The following is a 14,416-nucleotide window of genomic DNA, read 5'->3' as shown; positions in this document are numbered from 1 at the left end:
AAAATATCTCGAGATAAATGAAAATGAAAACACATCCAAAAAGTACGCAATGTAGTGAAAGCCACTTGAAAAGACTTATAGCTGTGAGCACTTACATTAAAAAGGAAGAAATATCCCTAAAACGCCAATCTAGCTCCATTTCTTAATGAACTAGAAAAAGAAGAAAAACTAATCCAAAGCTAGCAGAATGAAGAAAAAATAAATATTAGAGCAGAGGTAATGAAATAGAGAAGAGAAAAACAATAAAGAAAATCAATAAAACCAGGAATTGATTCTTTGAAAAGACCAAAAATTGAAACATTTAGCTATAATAGCTAAGATGAAAAGGAAAAAGATTCAAATAATTATATCAAAAATAAAAGATACATTACAGCCAATGTCATAGGGATAAAAGGGATCATAAGAGAACATTACAAATTATTACATGCCAACTAACTGGATTACCTAGAAGACATGGATGAATTCTTAGAAATACACAACATACCAATTGAATCATGAATAAACAGAAAATTTGAAAGAACAAGAACTAGTGAAGAGATTAAATCAGTGATCAAAAACCTCCCAACAGATAAAAGACAGGACTAAATAGCTTCACTAGAGAACTCTGCCAAATATTTAAAGAAAAATTAACACCACTCTTTCTCAAATCCATTCAAATAATTGAAGGGAAGACAACACTTCCAAACTTATTAGGCCACCATTACCTGATACAAAAGTCAGAAAATGCAACACACGAAAAGAAAATGTATGTCCCTGATAAACATAGGAGTAAATTCCTCAACAATATATTAGCAAAGAGAATTCAAGAACTTGCTGAGAGGACTAAACACCACAGCTAAGTGGGATTTATTCCTGGAATGCAAGGATGAAATCAATGTATGAAAATCAACTGATGTGATATACCACATTAAAAACATTTAAAAAATTACCATCTTGATTGTTGTAGAAAAAGCATTTGAAAAAATTCAACATCCTTTCATGATTTAAAAATATCTAAACTAAGACTGTAAGAAAATATGCCAATATAATAAAAACCATATATGCAAAGCCCACAGCTAACATGCACCAAAAATTATTCCTCTGAGATCAGAAACAAGACTAAGATGCATACTCTCACTACTTCCATTCAGTATACTACTAGTAGTCCTAACCATAGTAAATGGGTAAGAAGTAAGTAAATAAAATAAAAATTTATAAAGGAAGAATTAAAATTATCTCTGTTGCCAGATAACATGATCTTATACATAGAAAACCCTTAAGAGTAACACAAAATGTATTATAATTAATAACTAAATTCAGCAAAATTTCAGGACACAAAAGTCACTGTACAAACATCAGGTACATTTCTATAAAATATCAATGTAAAATAGGAAAAGGAAACTAATAAAAAAAGAAGTCCATCAACAACAATAAAATAAGTAAAATAAATTTAACCAAGGAGGCAAAAGACAGGTACATTGAAAACTATAAAACATTGCTGAAAAAATTTTTTAAAATTAAAAAAATTAAAGACACAAATAAATGGGAAGACATCTGTTCATGGATTGGAAAAATTAATATTGTTAAAACAACACTATTGCCCAAGGATATCTACAGATTCATTTTAATCCTTATAAAAATCTTTAAAAACTTTAAAAAACTTTAAAACATAAAGTGAAAATAGTTTGCAAGTGGCATAGAGACACATAGACCAATAGAACAGAGATGGGAAAATGGCAGAAGGCAGCAGAGTAGGAGGAGGACCCTAGGTTCATCTCATCCCATTAGTACAACTAGATAATTATGAAATCATCTTAAATATTACAGAAATTGTCCTGAAGACTGACAAAACAAACTCCACAAGAAAAGGGAGAAAAGAGAGGATTACCAGCAAGATGACAGAGGAGTAGGGTCCCCAACGCAGTTGGCCCCACCAACTTACCTAGATAACTTTCAAATCATCCTGAACACCTCCCAATTCAGCCTGAGATTTAAAGAGAGAACAGACAGGATGCTACAGAGAGGAGTTTGCACTTCTAACAGGTGGGAATGCAGAAAATAAATAAATAAATAAAAAAGAATCGAGTGGGGGAGGGGCCGTGAGGAGCCAGGCTAAAGCCTGCAGTGAAAGCCTCCAGGGCAGGAAATCCCATCCCTTGAGAAGCAGAAACATTTAAAATCCGCACCGGATTCTTCCCAGAGGGAACGGCACTCAGTAGGGAACTCGGGCAGGATCCCAGGAGAGGGGGTGAAGCCTCCAGGTTCCTGGAGTCACTAACACAGCAAGTGCATCCAGGGGAGACAGCACCACACCTGGGGCCGAGCTCCATAAAGGGCTGGAGCACACCCAGCGGGGCCCAAGGGGAGAAGCCGGTCGGTCAGGTGGGGGCTCCGGAAGGAGGGGGCTATACCGCCCTGCTGCCTTTGGGAGCCCCCGCCACTGGAGCGTGATTCCAGCAGCACAGGCCCTGGATCCCAGGGCACTGGGGAACACAGCCCAGGATCCTGCGCTACCCCCAGGACAGGCTGAGGCGGGGAGGGCACAGGACAGCGAGGACTCTCGATGGGCCAATGGGTGCCCTGCAGGCTGTACAGATCAGTTCCCCATGCCCCTGGGAGGATCCAGGCCAATGGGGACTGGGAGACTGAGGTAGCTACTGCAGGAGCTGACTCCAAAGCTGGAGAGCTGGACGCTGCCAGTGTTGTTGTTCCTCCTGGTATCACCTTGTGCCTGGGACAGAGTGGGGCTACCAGGGAACAGGGGCCTCACAGGATAAATAACTCCCACTGAGCCGGCACCCGGCAGGGAAGGGGCAGTTCCACCAGTTACATACACCTGAGGATCAGCACATCAGGCCCCTCCCCCAGAAGACCAGCTGGAAGGACAGGGGAAGAGCAAGTTCTTGACCGAGCAGCATTGAGAAGCTCCAGGGGAAGTCGAGGGATTTACAGTATATAGAACCAGAGGATACCCCTCCTTGTTTTTCTTTTTCTCTCTTTTCTTTTCCCAGTATGACTAGTTTTTAGCCAATCTGCACTGAGAAAAATGACTAGAAAGAAGAACTCACCACAAAAGAAAGAATCAGAAACAGGACTCTCTGCCAAGAGTTACAGAATTTGGATTACAATTTGATATCAGAAAGCCAATTCAGAAGCACAATTATAAAGCTACTGACGGCTCTGGAAAAAAAAGTACAAAGAATTCAAGAGACTTCATGACTGCAGAATTTAGATCTAATCAGGCCAAAATTAAAAAGTCAATTAAATGAGATGCAATCCAAACTGGAGGTCCTAACGATGAGAGTTAACAAGGCAGAAGAACCAGTGAGTGACATAGAAGACAAGTTGATGGCAAGGAAGGAAGCTGAGGAAAAAAGAGAAAAACAATGAAAAGACCATGAGGAAAGGTTAAGGGAATAAATGACAGCCTCAGAAGGAGAAATCTACATTTACTTGGGGTTCCAGAGGCGCTTAAAGGGACAGAGGACCAGAAAGCGTATTTGAACAAATCATAGCTGAGAACTTCCCTAATTTGGGGAGGGAAACGGGAATTCAGATCCAGGAGATAGAGAGACCCCCCCTAAATCTATAAAAACCATTCAATACCTCAACATTTAATAGTGAAACTTGCAAATTCCAAAGATAATGAGAAGATCCTTAAAGCAGCAAGAGACAATAAATCCCTAACTTATATGGGGAGAAGTATTAGATTAACAGCAGACCTCTCCACAGAGACCTGGCAGGCCAGAAAGGGCTGCAGGATATATTCAGGGTCCTAAATGAGAAGAACATGCAGCCAAGAGTACTAGATCCAGCAAGGTCCTCATTCAGACTAGAAGGAGAGATAAAGAGCTTCCAAGATAGGCAGAAACTGAAAGAATATGTGACCACAAAACCAGATCTCCAAGAAATATTAAGGGGGACTCTGTAAAAGAAAGAGGAAGCCCAAAGAAATAATCCACAAAAACAGGGGCTGAATAGGTATCATGATGACCCTAAATTCATATCTTTCAATAGTAACTCTGAACATGATGGGCTTAATGACCCCATCAAAAGGCGTAGGGTTTCAGACTGGATAAAAAGGCAAGACCCATCTATTTGCTGTCTACAAGAGACTGATTTTAGACCTAAGGACACCTCCAGCCTGAATATAAAAGGTTAGAGAACCATTTACCATTCAAATGGTCCTCAAAGGAAGGCAGGGGTAGCACTCCTCATATCAGATAAATTAAAGTTTATTCCAGAGATGGTAGTAAGAGATGAAGAGGAACACTATATCATACTTAAAGGATCTATTCAACAAGAGGACTTAACAATCCTCAACATATATGCCCCGAATGTGGGAGCTGCCAAGTATAACAATCAATTAATAACCAAAGTAAAGACATACTAGATAATAATATACTAATAATGGGACACTTCAGCACAGCACTTTCTGCAAATGATAGATCTTCTAAGCACAACATCTCCAAAGACACAAGAGCATTAAATGATACACCAGACCAGATGGATTTCACGGATAATTACAGAACTTTACATCCAAACGCAACTGAATAAACGTTCTTCTCAAGTGCACATGGAACTTTCTCCAGAATAGACCACATACTGGGTCACAAATCAGGTCTCAACCTGATTGGGATTGTCCCCTGCATATTTTCAGACCATAATGCTTTGAAACAAGAATAACAAGAAGAAATTTGGAAGAAACTCAAACACATGGAGGTTAAAGACCATCCTGCTAAAAGATGAAAGGGTGAACCAGGAAATTAGAGAAGAAGTAAAAAGATTTATGGAAATGAGTGAGAATGAAGATACAACCGTTTAAAATCTTTGGGATACAGCAAAAACAGTCTTGAGGGAAATACATCACAATACAAGCATCCCTCAAAAAAATGGAAAAAACTCAAATATACAAGCTAACATTGCACCTAAAGGAACCAGAGAAAGAACAGCAAATAAAACATATACCCAGCAGAAGAAGAGAGTTAATAAAGGTTCAAGCAGAACTCAATGAAACAGAGACCAGAAGAACTGTGGAACATATCAACAAAACTAGGAGTTGGTTCTATGAAATAATTAATAATCCAGCCTTATTAAAAAAAGAGAGAAAAGACTCAAATTATAAAATCATGAATTAGAAAGGAGATATCACCACCAATACCATGGAAATACAAACGATTTTAAAAACATATTATGAGCAGCTATATGTCAATAAGTTAGTCAATCTAGAAGAAATAAAGGCATTTCTGGAAAACCACAAACTACCAACTGGAACAGGAAGTAATAGAAAACAGGCCAATAATCAGGGAGGAAATTGAAGCAGTCATCAAAAACCTCCCAAGACACAAATGTCCAGGGCCAGATGGCTTCCCAGGGGAATTCTATCAAACATTTAAAGAAGAAATAATACCCATTCTACTAAAGCTGTTCGGAAAGATTGAAAGAGATGGAGTACTTCCAAACTCATTCTATGAGGCCAGCATCACCTTAATTCCAAAACCAGACAAAGACCCAACCAAAAAGGAGAATTAGAGAGCAATATCCCTGATGAACACGGATGCAAAAATTCTCAACAAGATACTAGCCAATAGGATCCAACAATACATTAAGAAAATTATTCACTATGACCAAGTGGGATTTATCCCCGGGATGCAAGGCCAGTTCAACGCTCGTAAAGCAATCAACGTGATCCATCATATCAACAAAAGAGAAAACAAGAACCATATGATCCTCTCATTAGATGCAGACAAATCATTTGACAAAATACAGCATCCACTCCTGATCAAAACTCTTCAGAGTATAGGGATAGAGGGAACATTCCTCAGAATCTTAAAAGCCATCTATGAAAAGCCCACAGCAAATATCATTCTCAATGGGGAAACACTGGGAGCCTTTCCCCTAAAATCAGGAACACGACAGAGATTTCCACTCTCACCACTGCTATTCAACATAGTACTGGAAGTCCTAGCCTCAGCAATCAGACAACAAAAAGAAATAAAAGGTATTCAAATTGGCAAAGAAGAAGTCACACTCTTCCTCTTCACAGATGACTTGCTACCATACTTAGAAAACCCAAAAGACTCCACACCAAGATTGCTAGAACTCATACAGCAATTCAGCAACATGGCAGAATACAAAATCAATGCCCAGAAATCAGGGGAACTTCTATACACTAACAATGAGACTGAAGAAAGAGAAATTAAGGAGTTAATCCCATTTACAGTTGCACCCAAAAGCATAAGATACTTGGGAATAAACCTAACCAAAGAGGTAAAGGATCTATATCCTAAAAACTACAGAACACTTCTGAAAGAAATTGAGGAAGACACAAAGAGAAGGAAAAATATTCCATGCTCATGGATGGGAATAATTAATATTGTGACACTGTCAATGCTACCCAGGGCAATTTATACATTTAATGCAATCCCTATCAAAATACCATGGACTTTCTTCAGAGAGTTGGAACAAATAATCTTAAGATTTGTGTGGATTCAGAAAAGACCCTGAATAGCCAGGGGAATATTGAAAAAGAAAACCAGGGTCAGGGGAACATAATGCTGGATTTCAGGTTGTACCATCAAGACAGTGTGGTACTGGCACAGAAACAGACACATAGATCAATGGAACAGAATAGAGAATCCAGAAGTGGCCCCCAATGTTATGGTCAACTAATATTCGACAGGGAGGAAAGACTATCCACTGGAAGAAAGACAGTCTCTTCAATAAATGGTGCTGGGAAAATTGGACATCCACATGCAGAAGAATGAAACTAGACCATTCTCTTACACCATACACAAAGATACACTCAAATGTATGAAAGATCTAAATGTGAGAAAACAATCCATCTAAGTCCTAGAGGAGAACACAGGCAACACCCTTTTTTTTTGCCCACAGCAACTTCTTTAAGATACATCTATGAAGGCAAGGGAAACAAAGGCAAAAATGAATTATTGGGACTCCATCAAGATAAAGCTTCTGCACAGCAAAAGAAACAGTCAACAAAACTAAAAGACAACACTCAGAATGGGAGAAGATATTTGCAAATGACATATCAGATAAAGGGCTAGTATCCAAGATCTATAAAGAATTTATTAAACTCAACAGCAAAGAAACAAACAATCCAATCATGAAATGGGCAAAAGACATGAATGGAAATTTCAGCAAAGAAGACATACACATGGCCAACAAGCACATGAGAAAATGCTCTGCATCACTTGCCTTCAGGGAAATACCTATCAAAACCACAATGGGATATCACCTCACACCAGTGAGAATGGGGAAAATTAAGAAGACAGGAAACCACAAATGTTGAAGAGGATGTGTAGAAAGGGGAACCCTCTTGCACTGTTGGTGGGAATGTGACTGGTACAACCACTCTAGGACTGTGGAGGTTCCTCAGATTTAAAAATAGATCTGCCCTTTGACCCAGTAATTCCACTGTTGGGGATTTACCCCAAAGATACAGATGTAGTGAAAGAGTGGGACACCTGCACCCTGAAGTGTATAGCAGCAATGTCCACAATAGCCAAACTGTGGAAGGAGCCTTGGGGTCCATTGAAAGATGAATGGATAAAGAAGATGTGGTCTATGTATCCAATGGAATATTACTCAGCCATTAGAAATGACAAATACCCACCATTTGCTTCAACATGGATGGAACTGGAGTGTATTATGCTGAGTGAAGTAAGTCAATCAGAGAAGGACAAACATTATATGGTCTCATTCATTTGGGGAATATAAAATAGTGTAAGAGAATAAAGGGGAAAGGATAGAAAATTTGTGGGAAATAACAGTGAGGGTGACAGAACATGAGAGACACCTAACTCTGGGAAATGAACAAGGAGTTGTGGAAAGGAAGGTGGGTGAAGGGATGGGGGACTGGGTGGCAGGCACTGAGTGGGGCACTTGATGGGATGAGCAATGGGTGTTATGCTATACGTTGGCAAATTGAACTCCAATAAAAAATATACAAAATAATAATAATAAGGGGAGAAAAGAGCCACATCAAAGAATGTAGATTGTAGAGATGTGGTTTAAAGGAGAAGTGGTTCCTGGGGCTGCTGCAGAGGGGAGTGATCCATGCTTGCAGGGATGAGAGAGAGAAGTTCACAGGGAAAAAAACAAGGAGAAACTTTCCCCACAGACACTGATTTGGAAAACAAGAGATGCTGAATTTCACTTGTCCTTCCCAAGAGGGAGGCTCAGAACCTGGAGTTTTAAAGATCAGTGCGCTTGGCTGAGGTAGATTCTGGAGAACACAGCACTGCTTTTGGAGAGAAAGCAGGCAAAAAAATCCCAAGGGCATGCATCATGGAAACAATGATTTGAAGAACACCTGGGACACGCAGTAGGGAGATATTTGCTCTTCTCAGAGTTGTCACCAAGAAGCAATGTTCTCTGGAAACAAAAGAGCTGGCCTGCACCATTTCCCTCCACCAACCCACTGCATAAACACAAAGCCAACTTAGGAAGCAGTGTAATGCAGGCACAGATACAATATGCCCTACCCTGCCATGCTCCAGTGTAACTACCCCTCTTAGTCATGCTTACCTCAGCTCCAGCATGGTGAGCTCCTCCCCCACAAGACTAAAAGGAACCTGGTTCCTACCAGGTCTCTCAACTAGAGAGTTTCACAGGGCCTTAATTCCAGTGGAGGTGGTGACAGGTCCATTTCACAAGCAGACCAGAGCATACCTAGTCACAACATTCAGGCCAGGGACCAAAACTGCCCACAGAAGCCAAAGAGGGCCTCTACAGATGACTGGCCTGAAAGATAGAGCATGACAGTAGAGTGTACAAAATACACACTGTAGGCAATCTCTGAAGTGTCAGGCCCTGGGCACTACATGATTTCTTCTTCATAAGGCCATTACTTGAAGAAATAGGAGACATAACTGGCTTTTCTAGAAGAAAGCAGAGACTTAGACAAAAATGAAAAGACAAATGAGTTTATCCCAAGTGAAAGAACAAGATAAGGTCAGAGATCCAAGTGAAACAGAAAAAAGTAACATGCCCAATATAGAATTTAAAGTAGTGAACACAGGGTGCCTGGGCGTCTCAGTTTGTTAAGCATCTGACTTTGGCTCAGGTCATGTTTTCAGGGTCCTGAGATTGAGCCCTACATTGGGTTCCATGCTCAGCAGGGAGTCTATTTCTTCCCCTTCTTCTACCCCTTCCCCCACTCATGCTCTTTCTCTCTCAAATAAATAAATAAAATCTTTTTTTAGAGCAATTATCATAAAGCAGGTTACTTGCCTGACTCAGTCGGTAAAGCATGCAAATCTTGATCTAGGGTTGTGAGTTTGAGTCCCATGTTGAGGGTAGAGATCACTTAAGAAAATAAAATAAAATCTAAAGCAATGACCATAAGGATACTCACTGGGCTTGAGTAAAAAATGGAAGATATCGGTGAGACCCATAACAAAGAGATAAACAGTTAAAGAGAATCAGAGATGAAAAGTGCAATAAGTGAGATTAGGAACATACTTTATGCAAAGGACAGAAGGCTGGAAGAGCAGATGAATGAATTAATGATCCAGAAGACAAAGTAATGGTAAGCAATGGGGCTGAACAAAAGAGAAAGAAGAGGGATGCCTGGGTGGCTCAGCAGTTGAGCAACTGCCTTTGGCTCAGGGCGTGATTCCAGAGTTTGGGCAAACAAGTCCCACATCAGGCTCCCAGCATGGAGGCTGCTTCTTCCTCTGCCTGTGTCTCTGCCTCTGTGTGTGTGTGTGTGTGTGTCTCTTATGAATAAAATCTTAAAAGAGAGAGAGAGAGAAGAATTATGCAACACGAGAACAGACTTAGAAAACTCAGTGACTAACTCTGGGAAACGAACTAGGGGTGGTGGAAGGGGAGGTGGGCAGTGGGTGGGGTGACTGGGTGACGGGCACTGAGGGGGCACTTGATGGGATGAGCACTGGGTGTTATTCTATATGTTGGCAAATTGAACACCAATAAAAAATAAATTTATTAAAAAAATACTAATGGGAAAAAATAAGAGAGGAGTCAAATGAAGTAAATGTATAAAAAGACTGATACTAACAAATATGAGGGGAAAATGGAGATTCATTAATTATTCAAATTATTCTCTATATTTACATGTGTTTTTAAGATTTATGATAAAAAAATTTTAAAGATGTAAAATAAAGAAGAAGAAGAAGAAAACTCAGTGACTAGGTCAGACTTAATAATATTCCTATTAGGGATCCCTGGGTGACTCAGCGGTTTAGCACCTGCCTTCAGCCCAGGGCGTGATCCTGGAGTCCTGGGATCGAGTCCCACATCGGGCTCCCTGCATGGAGCCTGCTTCTCCCTCTGTCTGTGTCTCTGCCTCTCTTTCTGTATCTCTCATGAATAAATAAATACAATCTTAAAAAAATTCTTATTATAGGAGTCCCAAAAAGAGAGAGGGAAAAGGGGGCAGAAAATTTGAGGAAATGATAGCTTAAAACTTACCCAATCTGGAAAAATGAACAAAACCCAGATCCAGGAGGCACAGAGAATTCCCATCAAAATCAGCAAAACCAAGCTAATGTCAAGGCATACCATAATTAAATTTGCAAAATATAATGATATAAGAAAAGATTATAAAAGCAGCATGGCAGGGATGCCTGGGTGGCTCAGTGGTTGAGTGTCTGCCTTGGGCTCAGGTCATGATCCCAGAGTTCTGTGATCGAGCCCCACATTGGGCTCCCTTGAGGAGCCTGTTTCTCCCTCTGCCTGTATCTCTGCCTCTCTCTCTGTGTGTCTCTCATGAATAAAAAAATAAAATCTTTAAAAATAAATTTAAAAGAGCAGCAAGACAAAAGTTGTCAGTAACTTATAAGAAAACCCCCATAATGCTAGCAGGAGACTTTTCAACAGATACTTGGCAAGCCAGAAGGGAGTGTTATGAGACTTTCAACATGCTGAATATTTAAGGAGACTCCTTGAGTGACAAGGAGAGACCAAAAGTGATAATATAAAAGTAGGAAACACAAAAGCAGTAAAAATGAATATTTCTGTAAAAAAAATCAAAGAACTCACAAAAGGGTTATAAAACATGACAACAAATGTCTAAAATGTGAGAAGGAGAGAAGAAAAGAAGGGATTTGAACTCAAACAACAATTAAGTTAATATAGACTGTTATTTGTAGGAGAGGTTATATACAAACCTATAGTAACCACATATTTGAAAACCACCAAAAACCATCAAAGAATAAAGAGAAAGAAATCCAAATATATCACTAAAGAAAATCAGCAAAAAATGAGAGAGAGAGAGACAAAGAAAGGATCAGAGAAATTATCTAGGGACAACCACAAATAATAAAATGGCAATAAATAGATATCTATCAATCATTACTTTAAATGTAAATGGACTAAATGTACCAATCAAAAGACACAGGGTGGCAAAACGAATAGAAAAAACAAGACACATCTATATGCTGTCTACAAGAGATTCATTCGAGACCTAAAGACACCTACATATTGAAAGTGAGGAGATAGAGAAGTATTTATCATACAGATGGATGTCAAAAGAAAACCAGAATAATAATACTTATATCAGACAAACTGGATTTTAAAATAAAGACTGTAACAAGACACAAAGAAGGGCACTATCTAATCATAAAGAGAATAAGTCAACAAGATTCTATAATTGTAAATATTTATGCACCCAACAAGGGATCACCTAAATACCTAAAACAATAACAAATATGAAGGATCTAATCAATAACAAGACAGTAATAGTAATGGACTTAGCACCCCAACTATATCAATGGACAGATCATCTAAACAGAAAATCAATAAGGATACAATGGCACATTGGACCAGATAGACTTAACAGATTTATTCAGAACATTCCATTCTAGAAGAACAGGATACACATTCTTTTCAAGTGCATACAGAACATGCCCCAGAATAGATCACATATTAGGCCATAATATAGGCCTCAATAAATTCAAAATAATCAAAATCATACAATGCACTGATCAAAACCCTATCAAACTGCAAGTCAACCACAAGAAAAAAATCTGGAAAGATCACAAATACATGGAGGTAAAACAACATGCTACTAAACAAAGAATGGGTCAACCAGGAAATCAAAGAAGAAATTTAAAAATACACAGAAACAAGTGAGATATAAACACAATGGTCCAAAACTTTTGTGAGGCAGCAAAAATGGTTCTAAGAGAGATGTGGATAGCAATACAGGCCTATCTCAAGAATCAAGAAAAATTTCACCTAAAGGTGCTGGGAAAAGAATAACAATGAAGTGCCTAAAGACAGCAGAAGGAAGGAAATATTAAAGATTAGAGCAGAAATAAATGAAATTGAAACTAAAAAATAGCACATTAGCACAGATCATTGAAACCAGGAGGTGGTTCTTTTAAAAATTTAATAAAATTGACAAATGTCTAGCTAGACTTATATTAGAGAAAAGAGAAAGGACCCAAATAAATCACAAATGAGAAAGGAAGAATCAATATCACAGAAATACAAACAATTATAAGAGAAAAATATGAAAAACTATATGCCAAGAAATTGGACAACCTAGAAAAAATAGTTAAATGCCTATAAACATAATTACCAAAAGTGAAACAAGAAATAGAAAATTTTAACAGACTGATAACCAGTAAAGAAATTGAATCAGTAATCAAAAAATTCCCAACAAACCAAAGTCCAGGGCTAATGGCTTGATAGGTAAATTCTACCTAACATTTAAAGAAGAGTTAATAACTATTCTCAAACTATTCCAAAAAATAGAAATGAATGGAAAAATACCAAATTCTATCAATGAGACCAGCATGATACCAAAAACATATAAAAACACCACAAAAGAAGAAAATAAAAGGGCAATGTTTCTGATGAACTTAGATGCAAAAAATCCTCAACAAAATACTAGCAAATCAAATTCAACAATATATTAAGTAAATCATTCAGCCCAATCAAGTGAGATTTATTCCTGGGTTATAAGGCTGTTTTGATATTGACACATCAATCAACATGATACATGACATCAGTAAGACAAAGAATAAAACATATGATCATTTTAATAAATGCACGAAAAGTACATTTGACAAAGTATAACATCCACTCACGACAAAAGCCCTCAACAAGCAGGTTTGGAGGGAACATTGCTCAACATAACAAAGGCCATATATGAAAAACCCATAGATAGAATCAATGCTCAGTGGGGAAAAGCTGAATGTTTTTCCTTTATACTCAGGAATAAGACAGGGATGTCCATCTTAACCACTTTTATTCAACATAACACTTGAAGGCCTAGTCAGAACAATCAGACAACAAGAATAAATAAAAGGCATCCAAATTGGCAAAGAGGAAATCAAACTTTCACTAATTGTAGAAGACCTATTCTATATAGAAAATCTGGGAGAGGGGAGGGGCTAGACGGCAGGAGAGGAGGGTCCCCAAGTCACCTGGCCCCACCAAATTACCTAGATAACCTTCAAATCATCCTGAAAATCTATGAATTCGGCCTGAGATTTAAAGAGAGACCAGCTAGAACGCTACAGTGAGAAGAGTTCCCGCTTCTATCAAGGTAGGAAGACGGGGAAAAAGAAATAAAGACACAAAAGGCCTCCAAGGGGGACGGGCCCCGCGAGGAGCCGGGCTGAGGCCGGGGCGAGTGTCCCCAGGACAGGAGAGCCCCGTCCCGGAGGAGCAGGAGCTGCACCAACCTTCCCGGGTGGTAAGGCACCTGCAGGGAGTTGGAGCAGGACCCAGGAAGGCGGGGATGCCCTCGGGCTCCCGGGGACACTAACAGGCACCTGCGCCCCGGGAGAGTGCGCCAAGCTCCCTAAGGGCTGCAGCGCGCACGGCGGGACCCGGAGAAGCTCGGAGGGGCTAGGGGGCGGCTCCGCGGAGGGGGCTGCCGGGCGGGAGCGCGAATCCAACAGCGCAGGCCTCGGAGCACAGGGCGCTGGGACACAGCCCAGGATCCGGCCTCCCCCCGGAACAGGCAGAGGCCGGGAGGGCCAGGACAGCGAGGACACTCCTGCCCGGAGCTGAGCAGATCAGCGGCCCCGCCCCAGAGCCTCCAGGCCCTGCGGACAGAGAGCCCCAGAGCTACTGCGGGAGCTGACTCCAGGGCTGCAGAGCTGGCCCCGCCACTGCGGTTGTTCCTCCTGGGGCCTCACGGGGTGAACAACCCCCACTGAGCCCTGCACCAGGCAGGGGCAGAGCAGCTCCCCCAAGTGCTAACACCTGAGAATCAGCACAGCAGGCCCCTCCCCCAGAAGACCAGCTAGACGGACAAGTTCCAGGGAAAGTCAAGGGACTTAAAGTATACAGAATCAGAGGATACTCCCCCGTGGTTTTTTTTTTTTCTTCTTTTTGATTTCTGTTTGCTTCCCCCACCCTTTTTCTCCTTTCTTTTCCTTTCTCTTTTTCTTCTCTTTTTTTCTTTTTTTCTTCCTTTTTGCTTTTTTCTTTT

This window comes from Vulpes lagopus, chromosome 8 (genome assembly GCF_018345385.1).
Source record: "Vulpes lagopus strain Blue_001 chromosome 8, ASM1834538v1, whole genome shotgun sequence".
NCBI lineage: Eukaryota > Metazoa > Chordata > Mammalia > Carnivora > Canidae > Vulpes > Vulpes lagopus.
This window is presented reverse-complemented; position numbering follows the sequence as displayed.